Below are 12742 nucleotides of genomic sequence, written 5' to 3' on the forward strand. Positions count from 1 at the left end.
TTGCTACCTAAGTGTTTATGTAGCAAGCTAACAATTTAGCTAACAGTGTAGCTAGTGTGCTAACTAAATATTTAGCTTGTTAGCCAGAGTTAGATGCCAACTAAATATTCAGGTGCAAGCTAAATATAAAATACATCTATATATTGTATATAAGCTAAATACTTAGCTGATATGCAAATTCACTGGTTGAAAGAGGAAGTGGACTATCAAAATAAAAGCTGTGTAAATAATCTGCAGCTGTTGGCGAAACCGAACGTCTTCAGTCGTTCACATCGATTCACTGTGAAGCTGATTCAGCCAGCAGCATGTAGAGGTTCATAAAACCAGCTTTTATTTTGATATTCCACTTCCGCATATCACCTAATGAATTTGCATATTAACTAAATATCTACTTACCAAATATTTAGTTAATTTCTAACTAGATATATTTAGCTTGCTAGCTAAGCACTTAGCTAGCAAGCTAAATATCTGAACATTTCATTTATTTTGAGTTGGAACTAAATATTTAGTTTGTAAACTATAAGATTTAAACATTTAGTTGCGATTTAAATATTTAATCTGTGGTCTAAATCCCCAGTGAAAAAATGAGCCTCCAATTGTTTCCAGCTAAATAAACCAAAATGTTGCTGTAATATTTTCCTGTGTAGCTTTACGCGCGGCTCCCTGCAGCCTGACGCTCGCTGGACCCACAGAAGTTTAAAGATGTTTTCGTTTTTCCAGGTTTTTCCTCCCAGACGTGAATCTCCTGCAGACAAACCTCCAATCAACAAACTGCTGCAGCTTTTTTCTCCTCACTAATCTGTGAGTAATAGACGTCTAGACATAAAACTAAACTGGGCTCAGGCTGCTGTTGCAGAGGCTGGAAGAGTTTTTACATCATCTGCTCCTCAGCGAGCGTCGAGGAGAAGAAGCGAGAGGAAATGAGACGGCAGAGAATACGGAAAAGGAAAAGCAGATAAGAGGTGTAATAAGTGAGGAAAGGAGGACAGAAAGAGCCGAGACCCTCACCTCGGAGGGGAGACGGCTTTTCCTTTCAAGCTTCAAAGATGGGAAACAAATTCAAAAGGTGTGAAATCATCTTATTTTTCCTGAAGCTCGTCATCCAGGCTGCAAGTTCACCAAGCGGTCACAGCCGCAGTGAGAACAAAGATTTTCCTGCATCGATGTTCAGAAAACTTCACTTTATAATTCATCTTCGTCGCAGTTTTCAGCAGGATAATCTGGTTTCTGCGAACCAAACAGCAGAATATTCAGTTGTTTTGGTCAGATTATGGAATCCACAGATGAGAACGTCCCACTGAGCAGGAAGACTTCCTGAGGAAAAATGTCCTGATGATGGGAAACATGGAGGATGGGAAAGAGAACGCAACAGTTTCAGTTCCCGCCTTTCCTTTCAGCATCATTATCTGCAATGTAGCAGTGAGGAAATGGCTGTAAAATCTGTTTTTTGGTCATCCATTGAACGCATCGCGGCTTAGCCTGTAAACAGCAGCACAGGTTTTCTGTTGCTTTACTTTGTGAAGGACTTCATTCCCGCTCAGTAGCCGTGCACATTAGAAAAGGTTGATGGAAACGGAAAAATTCAAAATAATTTTCCCAAGTTCGCAAAAACGTTTCTATCCTTTAGATGGTTTCTGGCGTTTCTGAAAAAGAGTCGATGGAAACACATTTCCTGAATAAGTCCTGACGTAGCAAACCGTCCCATCCACTGCTGGGTCAGTGCCGTACCAGAGGCACCGAACCTCCAGCGCGGAGGGAGGAAGTCTCTGGTTCAGTTCGCTTCCTCTACTTCCTGTTTATTACAGCCATGCGCAGCATCAACATCTGACGAAATCTCGCTCTGCTTTGTGACATTTCGTTTGGCAGCTGGAGGTTTCTAGACCTTCAAGCTGCAGTAATCAGATGTTTCTCTTATTTTCTCGTTCTGCTTCCTGTGTGGTTTCGTTGTTTTGGTTGTCGCTGCCGGTTCCTCTGTTCTGCATTCTCGTCTTCCTGACCGTTACATCTTCCCATAATGCACCTGTCTCTGTCCTGTCTGCACTGGAGCTGGCCCCAACGTTCCTGATTGGACCACTTTAGTCCGATGACCAGCTGCCAACAATACATCAGTTTCCATGGTAACGCTGCCATCTTGTCTGTTTGTTTTCAAATATAACAAAAGAAGAAGAAACATCAGAGTTGACCTTCATCACACATCAGTTTATCTTTGTGCTAACTGCTAATGCTACCTGAGCTAGCTGCAGCTGATAAATTTGAGCTCATTTGTTTGGAGACATCAACAGCAGGAGAGCAGAACCAACTGCGGATGAGATTTGAGTCTTTATTCGTTTTGAATCTGCATTTCTGAGCCAACATGATGAAGGTTTTTTATTCCTTTTAGGAGGAGAAACTTTATGAGAACAACAAACTGCTTCAGGGCCAATAACAGATTAATTACAGATTTTTCTTCCAACTCTAATTAGATTCTTTCCCAACAGTTCATATGATGATAGGAGAGAAATTTTCACACAACTTTAATATTAATATTCTGACTCAGAAAGAGAAAATGCAGATTTAACAAATGAAACATGATCTGTCCTGAGATGCTCTGATTATGATCTGCCACTAAACATCACGAATGAGCAAAACATGACAAGTTCAGATTAGTCAGAACATTATGACCACTGACAGACTTTTCCAGATCAGCCAGCCCTAACAGCAGAACCCACTACGGTTCTGGACCAACCAGCACAAAATGGGTTCAACATCTAAATGTTCCAGATATGAGCAGATCGGTTCTGATTGAAAAACCAGATCAATCAGCTCTGTATAAGATCTGTTTTAATGTTCAGCTCCAACCTAAATATTAAGCTAGCAAGCTAATTAATATTTAGCTTCATACTAAATATTTTATTTATCTCTGAGCTAGCTAGATATTTAGCATCTCTGAGCTAAATATTTAGCTAGTACTGCCGATAGGTGGAAGTGGACTTTCAAAGTAAAAGCTGGGTCAGTCATCTCAGATCCGTTGATAAACGTCTGTATTGCCTTTAATGCGACCTTTTTTGTTTTAAGCTGAGTTGTTCAAGACAAAAGGAACAGAGACGCTCATAAAGCGGTGACATAATAAGAAACCAAGAGTTTATAAAGAGGTTCAAAGACCCAGCTTTTATTTTGGTAGTCCACTTCCGGTTATCGGCAAGCTACATTTACCTGCTAACTATATATTTAGCTGGCTAGTTATTTCTGAGCCAGCTACATTTTTAGTTTGGTTGTAAGTGAGTTTGTTCTAAAGTTGAAGGACTGTTAGGCGCTGTTCAGGTTTGTCACCGCTCTCAACCTGGAGTGTCGGCCAGAACACCACTCAGGCCAGGATTCAGCTCAGGACCAGATGTTTGGATGAGGTGCACCAGGAGTTTAATGAAGACACGAGGCAGGATCCTTTAACTGTTCTGTATTCCAAACTGTATCACAGATAATCCACTGAACACGGATGGGCATAAATGTGTCTACATGAAGGTGTGTGTGTGGTTTCTCATCAATGACGCACACTCTTAAGGAGAACACATATCTTGTGGTCTTTCCCACGTGTTAGCACAGCGGTTCGGTTACCCAAACTTCTCCACCAGATACCAGCAACGTTGGCTACAGCAAGGTGTTGACGTCATCACTGCCCTAACTACGGTATCCCTTAAGGGACAAAAGTAACGCTGAACAGAAAACACATAATACAAAGAGTAATACTCAACACCAAACTTAAACTATATATAAGGGTCTTTTGAACAGCCGCCCCCAAATGTGTACAATACATTTGCTCAAACAAAAGACTCTAGATAGGGCGACCTTGCGCCTGGGGGTCACTGTCCTCATCAGGTATGGCAGGGAGGATCACCAGCCGAGCCACAGGTCGAGTGTAAGTTCTGTCCTTAATCTTCACATCTGCTGACCTGATGTGTCCATCAGGACTGGGGTGAACCTTGACGATGTGACCCACGGGCCAGAGAGCCCTGGGCAGATGAGGATCCACAATCATGACAACCGTCCCTTCTCTGATGTCATCTGTAGAGGCTTGCCATTTCTGGCGGGTCTGAAGTCCAGGTAGATATAGACGAATAAACCGTGCCCAAAAATGGTCAGTGAGCACTTGGGCATGCCTCCACCGCCGACGGCTCAGAAGTTCATCTTTGGAGTAAACCACCTGTGGCAGTGAACCATCCCGCCGCCCCATAAGCAGGCAGTTTGGTGTCACAGGATCCGGATCTCTTACATCGGATGAGACATAGCCCAGCGGCTTTGAGTTGAGGATCCCCTCTACTTCCACAAGTACTGTACGGAGGACCTCTTCTGTGACGGGCTGAGCTCCGACTGTAGCATATAGTGCTGTCTTCACAGAGCGGATTTCTCGCTCCCACACGCCTCCAAAGTGCGGAGCTGCAGGAGGATTGAAGTGGAACTGGATCTTGTGTGGAGATAGTAGTTGCTGAAGTTCCAATGTCATGGCTGAAAACGCTTCCCTCAGCTCAGTATCACCTCCTCTAAAATTTGTGCCCTGGTCTGAATAAAGCTCAGCTGGTGTCCCTCTTCGCGAAATAAACCGACGCAGAGCCATCAAAAAGGAGTCTGTGTCGATGGAGGTCAGTACATCCAGATGCACGGCTCTGACAGTCATACATTTAAATATTATCCCCCATCTCTTTTCCAAACGGCGGCCTACTTTAACTTCAAAGGGACCGAAGCAGTCAGTTCCAGTGGAAAAGAAGGCTGGCTTGAAGAGGCGGAGTCGAGCTACAGGCAGGTCAGCCATTTTAGGGACAGTAGGTCTCGCCCTCCATCTTTGGCAATCTGCGCAGGTCCTCTGGAAGCGCCGAATTGCTTCTCTGCCTTTTAGGATCCAATAATGGCGCCGCAGTTGTGCAAGAACTCGTTCTGGTCCGGGATGCCGTAGACGACGGTCACAGTCCTGAATGAGCAGCTTGGTCACTGGATGAGAGGGATCTAGAACCAGCGGGTGAAGGTTGCAGAAGGTTAGGTCCTCGGCACGACGTAGACGGCCACCCACTCTTATCAGTTCTCCACTTTCATCCAGCTCTGGAGACAGTGTTAAAAGACGACTACTTCTTTGAACTGGTTTCCCTGCTGTCAGAAGGTGAAATTCATCCGGGAAACTCTCTTGTTGAGCCCTCTTAATGAGAAGCCTCTCTGCTTGACGGTAGTCCTCAGCAGTGGGACAAATGTCCTTTGCCGCCCCATGAAGCTCCTGTACTGTTGCATCCAGCAGCTCCTGCCAGGTATCATACTGACTCATGTAGGCAGGGAAGGCAGATGTCATGGCACAGAAGGTTGATCTGCGAAGCTCAGATGCATCTGGGGAGACTTGAAGGCTATCAGTGGGGTCTTTCGGCCACTGATCTCTCGGTAGATGTAGGATGGGAGGACCGTGACTCCATCGGTTTGGTCTTGCTAACTCCTGCAGTGTTTTGCCACGTGTTATGTCATCAGCAGGATTTTGGGCAGATTCCACATAGCGCCAACTCTGCAGATGAGTCAACTCCTGGATTTCAGCAATGCGTGTGCCCACAAAGACTTTGAAGCGGCAGGATTCAGATCGCAGCCAGGTGAGCACCGTGGTAGAGTCTGTCCACATCACTGTTTTCTCAATATGCAGAGAGAGCTCACCCTCGATAAGCTTAGAAAGCTGAGCTCCCACAAGCGCTGCACATAGCTCCAGCCTTGGAATGGAGTGCAAACGTTTGGGAGCTACTCTGGAGCGAGCCATAACAAAGGATACATGTGCTTGATCATTCTCTCCCATCATTCTAAGATACGCCACAGCACCATAAGCCTGCTCTGACGCATCACAGAACACATGCAGCTCTCTTCCTTTGACCTCCCAGGCTACATCAGTGGGTAGGTATGGTCTGGGAAAACGGATTTCAGGAAGGAACTGCAGCTCCCGTTCCCAGATATCCCACTGTTGAAGAAGGTCAGGTGGCAGCTGGGGGTCGTCCCAGCCCCGATCCTTATCCCACAGACGTCTGACTAACATCTTAGCTCTGGTGGTGTATGGTAGTATGAACCCCAGTGGATCGTACTGACTGGCCAGTACTCTGTAGATGATGCGCATGGTAGGAGCCTCATACTGGACTGGACGGTGCTTATAGCCAAGCATGTCTGAAGCGAAGTGCCAGCTAAGGCCCAGGGTTGATTCTGGGCTCTCCGTCTTACTCTCTGCTAGCCAGAGCTCAGCACTGTCTGATCGATCTTCTTCTGGTAGGTGACTGATGGCACATGACTCGTTGCTGGCCCATTGCCTAAGGAGAAATCCAGCCGATGACAGTAGAGCTCTTAGTTGCTCCACTAGTTCTCTGGCCTCGGCAGCTGTTGGGACACTGTGGAGACAGTTATCCACATAAAAACATCTCTCTATGGAAGTCCTCACCTCTTCTCCTGGCCGACTGTGGTCTTTGGCATGGCGTTGCAGAGCAAATGTGGCACAACATGGGCTGCAGGTGGTGCCGAAGGGTAATACCTGCCACTCGTACACTGCAGGTGGTTCCTCATGTTGTAGGTTACGCCACAGGAAGCGCAGAAGAGGGCGATCTTCAGGTAGTAAGCGGACCTGGTGGAACATAGCCTTTATATCACCACTTACCGCCACGGCATGCTCACGGAACCTTAAAAGGACCCCGAGCAGAGAGGAACAGAGGGTGGGGCCAGGAAGGAGATAATTATTCAGGGTTTGACCTCGGTGCTGGAAGGAACAGTTGAATACTAGTCTATGCTTTCCATTGTGGCTGACGAGGTGGTGAGGAATATACCACACTTCATCTCCTTTCTCCAGCTCTTTAGGTTCCACTCTCAGCACATATCCAGCCTTTATCAGTTTGTTTATCTCTGCCTTGTAAATCTCCGCTTTCTCTGGGTCTTTGTGAAGCCTTTTCTCCACTCCTCTCAGGCTCGGCATGACAGCCTCAGGTGTGGCCTGCAAGAGAGGCATGTCTTTGCATCGCAGCAGTGGGGTGGCATAGCGTAAAATGCCATCGACTTCCACTCGGGCTGTTTTAGCCTCTAGGAGGCCCAGAGCTTGATTATCTTGCTTGGAGCGTGTCACCATTTTATCACTCCTAAGAGGGATGATATCTGCTCTCCAGAGCTTCTCCACATGTCTCATTAACTCACTCACTTGAGGGGGAATGGAGGTGACTAAACACTGCTGTGATCTTTCAAATTGGTGTAGGACGCTGGAAGGACCTTGTAGTGTCCAACCTAACCTAGTGCGGACAGCAGCTGGACCTCCTGGTGGACCAAGTCGCACAGGTTCTGTAGGAGTAATGAGATGTGGGTGGTCGCTACCTATCAGGAGCAAAGGCTTTATCTTCTTAAAGGGCTGGATTGGCAAGCCAGTCAAGTGCTTGTATTTCTTCCTGAGTAAGTCAACAGGGTAAGTGTGATCTGCTAAGTCAATACGTTCAGTGGTGAAAGCATTATGGATGCGGTATTGAGTCCTCTGCCTGTTTCTGGGGGATACAGTGAAGGAAACACAGGATCCATTAAGTGTCTGAACATCCTGCCTGATGATACGTAGAGGCAAAGACTCTGGTGTGCCCTGAAGTCCCAGTTTCTGAGCTGCTGAAGGCAGGAGCATACTTCTTTCTGACCCATCATCCAAGACTGCATAGGTTTCCAGAGTTCTGACACCATGACGAAGGAGAACAGGAACTACTTTCAACAGAACTCGGCTGCCCTCTGTTGGTCGATCGAGATACAACACCCCTGTTGGATTCTCACTTCTCTCTTGGCTGGGTGATGCTGGTAATGGCCCCTTTGATGGCCCTGTGTTGACATCATGAAGAACTTGTAAGTGTCGGCCCCGGCACAGGTTACAAGACTTCTTCAGGTTACACTGTGCAGCATGATGTGCACGTGCACAGCGCCAACATCTTTTGTTGGTCCTTATCCAATTTGCCAGCTGTTCCTTTGTCAGTTGACTTATGGCTGCACATTGACTCAAATGGTGCTCTTTAACGTCACAAAAGGCACAATAAGGGGGTGGCTTGGCTTTATTCAGTGAATTACTTGGTGGTTTAATGCTTTGAGATAAGCTGTCCGCACCATGGAGCACAGCAACTGACCGTTTCCCAAATCTTCCTTCTCCTTTCAGGCTGCTTGGTTTCTCTCTTAGTCCTCTGGCAGGTAGTTGGCCATCATAATCTTGACACCAAGACTCATATTTTAACCAGTCCGACAAATCAATAAGGGTGTGGTTACGTCCAGACTGCTTAAACATGCATCTGCGGAATTCCGCTCGCTGCTCAGGGGGTAGCTTACTAAGCAGGCGAGCAACATGTGAGCCACAGTATAGCTCCACCTCTCCCTCAGGACCGAGCGTCTTCAGCATGCCAACCAGTGACTGAATCTGGAGAGAAAATTTCTCAAAGGCGACAACATCACCACGCCGGATGTCAGGTGAGTCCATCACAGCGGCAATCCTCCTCAGGGCCAGTTGGTGAGGCTGTCCAAACTTCTCATTTAAGGCCATCATGGTATCTGTAAATGGGGTTGGAGAGTGAAGGTAAGCTTCCGCTACCAATCTGGCATCCTCCAACTTTAGATGGTCCACTAAAACTTGATATTTGAAGAGCTCTGGACTGTCAGGTGGTAGTAAGTTCTCCAGAGCCATCTTCAGGTGGGCAAACTCACCAGGGTCTCTGTGAAATAGGTTAGGGATGGTTGGACGAGGACCATGATAGGCTGTATCTGAGCTGAAACTTTGATAGGGTGGCCCAGGATTTGGAGAGGTTGTTTGGGGGGCACGAGGAGTCTGCGGAAGAGGTGCTTGCTGAATTGGTTGCTGAGGGGGAGCAGCCTGAATGCTCATGGGCCTGTAATTGGTTGTGGAGCTAAATCTTGGAGTGGTAGCTGAAGGATGTGTTGATCCATACTGCAGTGGGTTTACTAGAGGAACCTGACTGCTGGTTTGATAGTTGTTCCTTGTCTGTTGATAACCTGAGGCCATTTGTGTTGCTGGTTGAGCTGATGACTGATTGCGTTTGGTTAGCAAAGCCTCACCTTTCAAAATCTGAAGCTCACTCATCATTTTGTCCAGGCGCTCCAGGACTGGTGTTTCCTCCTCATCCTCAGTCATCCAAGCTGGTGGTGGTGGCGGTGGCCACTCCTCATCCTCATTATTAACAGGTGGGTCAGAAGGCTGGAAGCATACTGCTCCTTTAAGCTGTTCCTGCTGAGCTTCATGGGCAACATTCATTATTTGTAACATGTCAGTCTGTATAGCTCTTAAATGTGCCAGGTCTGCTGAAATGCGCTGCTGTGACTGCTGAAGGAGGAACCTTTCATGCTGGAGCTCTTCTAACTCTGATCTTAGAGCCATAGCTTCATTCGAGGTGGGAGGTAAAGAACTGGGGGGGGTAGAATGTCTCCATATCCTTGCTGGCCTTTCATCAGGGACTAGCGATTGGGCTAATTGCTCCTCTTTGAACCGTAGCAGACTCCCTACTGCATAATGTGTTATAGGTTCGCTGAGAACCGATGCCTCAGCAGCTGTTGGGGAAGCATATGGCGAGGTGAGGGGGGTCTTCTCGGCCAGTCCCTCCTGTGTAGCCATCCTTCCTCTCTCCACTCTGTGTTGGTAAGAGTTGAGACCATTGAAATCAAGCTCGTAATCTTCATAACGTTGTGGGAGACGAATCTGGCGTTTAGGACGTGCACCACTTCTGAAGTCCTGATTTTCATCCATCTTTACTAGGGTAAGGCAGTGAATCCGGCTCGAAGGACCATTAATGTAAGTGAGTTTGTTCTAAAGTTGAAGGACTGTTGGGCACTGTTCAGGTTTGTCACCGCTCTCAACCTGGAGTGTTGGCCAGAACACCACTCAGGCCAGGATTTAGCTCAGGACCAGATGTTTGGATGAGGTGCACCAGATGTTTAATGAAGACACGAGGCAGGATCCTTTAACTGTTCTGTATTCCAAACTGTATCACAGATAATCCACTGAACACGGATGGGCATAAATGTGTCTACATGAAGGAGTGTGTGGTTTCCTAGAATAAACAAAAATACAGAAAATAAGTTCAAGGTGTCCTATCATTACACCATGCTATTATACCTTCGATAAACTAAGAAGGAAACCTCTAAGTCAATATTACTAAGCAAACTTAGGCAAGTTAACTCCACAGTTAACTAATAACCATGCCTCTGCTCCACTGAGAATAGACATGCATGTTCGACACAATGCTCTACAATACACACGTAGCATATAGCTCGGACTTAGCAACAGGTGAAATAATAGCAAACAAATAAACTTCAAATCACTCATTTAGCTGCAGTAAACACTCAAATATTACAACTTACTCTACAACACACTCTTAAGGAGAACACATATCTTGTGGTCTTTCCCACGTGTTAGCACAGCGGCTCGGTTACCCAAACTTCCCCACCAGATACCAGCAACGTTGGCTACGGCAAGGTGTTGACGTCATCACTGCCCTAACTACGGTATCCCTTAAGGGACAAAAGTAACGCTGAACAGAAAACACATAATACAAAGAGTAATACTCAACACCAAACTTAAACTATATATAAGGGTCTTTTGAACATTGGTGCTAAATGTTTAGTTTACCACATAAATATTTAGCATGAAATTGTGTAATTTATAAATGAGTTAGTAACATTGTGAAAATATGGCGTGTTTTTCTTATGAAAGGCTAATTAACCCGACTTAATGCTTTTAAATGCGACTGTACCGGAACAAGCAGCAGCTCCTTAAAGCCTCTTTCCTAAAGGGTTGCTGACAGGAAGGACCGTCTCCTGCTCCGCAGGTGAACCACAGACGGTCAGTTTGTAGATGTTCATCATCTTGATAAGCTAATGAATCCAACCCTGGCAGAGCTCGGACACAGAAACAGCCTTATTGATTAAATGCTCCAAACGGAGAGTAACTCCGGCAGTAAACACTCTGTCCATTATTCATCTGCAGCTCCTGCTCTCCTCCTTCCTTTGTTTCGTTCAGCAGCCTTCCTTCCTCCTCTCATCTGTTGCCCGCCTGTCCGTGAATGTGCGCCGCTGTGAAATGTGTGTTTAGTTCCGTCATCATTCAGCAGCAGAAATCATGGCAGCCTGGCAGTTACTGCGCTGCTGGGGCAACGAGGGGCAGTTACTGCGCTGCTGGGGCAACGAGGGGCAGTTAGAGGAGCCCAGCGCTGGTTTATCCGGGGGAAGGTCCCAGAGAAGCTCCAGAGCCAACAGACTTTTACTGACATAAAGTCTCCACGGCGCAGAAGGGCCAGAGAGAAAGGAGTACATTTCTGCTTAAACTCAGACATTTTTACATTAATTTCAGAAATTTTCCAGGAAAAAAAAAAACAAAAACAACCAGAAATGTTCAAGTTTTTTCTAGAAATTTTAAGATTAATCTCAAAAACCAAGTTTACAGGAGTAGCAGTACTAAATGAAAAATTACTGAAGTAAAAGTAAAATGTGTCTTAAAATACTGGAAAGGTTTTTTTTCCAGGAAGTTGCTCCAGTAAATGTAACTAGTTACTCTGGTTTTATCTGAACTTAACTCTGGGTTGAATTTCTTCCAGCAGAATGTGGATCTTTGTGTTAAAACTGTAGGTTGACCTTTGACCTCAGACAGGGGAGGAGGCGGGAGGTTCAGAGTGGATCCGCCTGCAGCTCTTTGTCAGGACATGAAGACTGAGACAGTTTCCCTCGCATGAATCAAACCAAGACGTCGGAACGTTTCTGCTTCCTGGTTCCTGCCGTCTGATCCGTTAATGAGGCCCAACGCAACCCGACTGTCCTAATCCAAGTAAAACCAGTGTTTCTGTGGGGTCAGTGGGTGATTAAAGCCTTTAGAAGAAGAAAAATATTAACTTTTTGTCCAAATTTGACTTTAATTTCTGAGAATCTGAATTGTTTAAATTGGTTTTGCGCCGTCAGATAATCTGAAATAAATTTAGGGTGGAAGTTTATTGTGGATAAAATGCAGGTTTACAAACTTAGAACAAGGAGGAAACAGTCAAGATTATTTTCATTACCCGACAACAAACTGACACAAATTAACATGTTTGGTTATTTTATTAGATTTTAACAATTAGAAAAGAACGAGAGAAAACATGAAGCTGATTGAATCGTTTGCTGCGATTCTAAGCTGAGAACGATTCGTAGTGTCTGGGTTTGGTCCTGGTCCAGATCTGGTTCTGATACTGATCCTGGTTCTGGTTCTGGTCCTGGTCCTGGTCCAGATCTGGTTCTGATCCTGATCCTGGTTCTGGTTCTGGTCCTGGTCCAGATCTGGTTCTGATACTGATCCTGGTTCTGGTTCTGGTCCTGGTCCAGATCTGGTTCTGATCCTGATCCTGATCCTGGTTCTGGTTCTGGTCCTGGTCCAGATCTGATCCTGGTCCTGGTCCTGGTTCTGGTCCTGGTCCTGGTCCAGATCTGGTTCTGATCCTGATCCTGGTTCTGGTTCTGATCCTGGTCCTGGTCCAGATCTGGTCCTGGTCCAGATCTGGTCCTGGTCCTGATCCTGGTCCTGGTCCTGGTCCTGGTCCAGATCTGGTCCTGGTCCAGATCTGGTCCTGGTCCAGATCTGATCCTGGTCCTGGTCCTGGTCCAGATCTGGTCCTGGTCCAGATCTGGTCCTGGTCCTGATCCTGGTCCTGGTCCTGGTCCTGGTCCAGATCTGGTCCTGGTCCAGATCTGGTCCTGGTCCTGATCCTGGTCCTGGTCCTGGTCCTGGTCC

At 46.3% G+C, this 12742-nt stretch overlaps 1 long non-coding RNA gene across 1 annotated transcript; it reads left to right on the plus strand.

Moving 5' to 3' along the window:
• Positions 1-3258: 3258 nt before the first annotated feature.
• On the plus strand, positions 3259-10571 carry LOC106957540 (uncharacterized). The gene is made up of 2 exons (XR_001426973.1): positions 3259-3498; positions 10024-10571. It is a non-coding gene; the product is annotated as an uncharacterized LOC106957540 (long non-coding RNA).
• The last annotated feature ends 2171 nt before the right edge of the window (positions 10572-12742 follow it).

This window comes from Poecilia latipinna, unplaced genomic scaffold, assembly GCF_001443285.1.
Source record: "Poecilia latipinna isolate Pla-1442-1.1 unplaced genomic scaffold, P_latipinna-1.0 Scaffold913, whole genome shotgun sequence".
Classification (NCBI taxonomy): domain Eukaryota; kingdom Metazoa; phylum Chordata; class Actinopteri; order Cyprinodontiformes; family Poeciliidae; genus Poecilia; species Poecilia latipinna.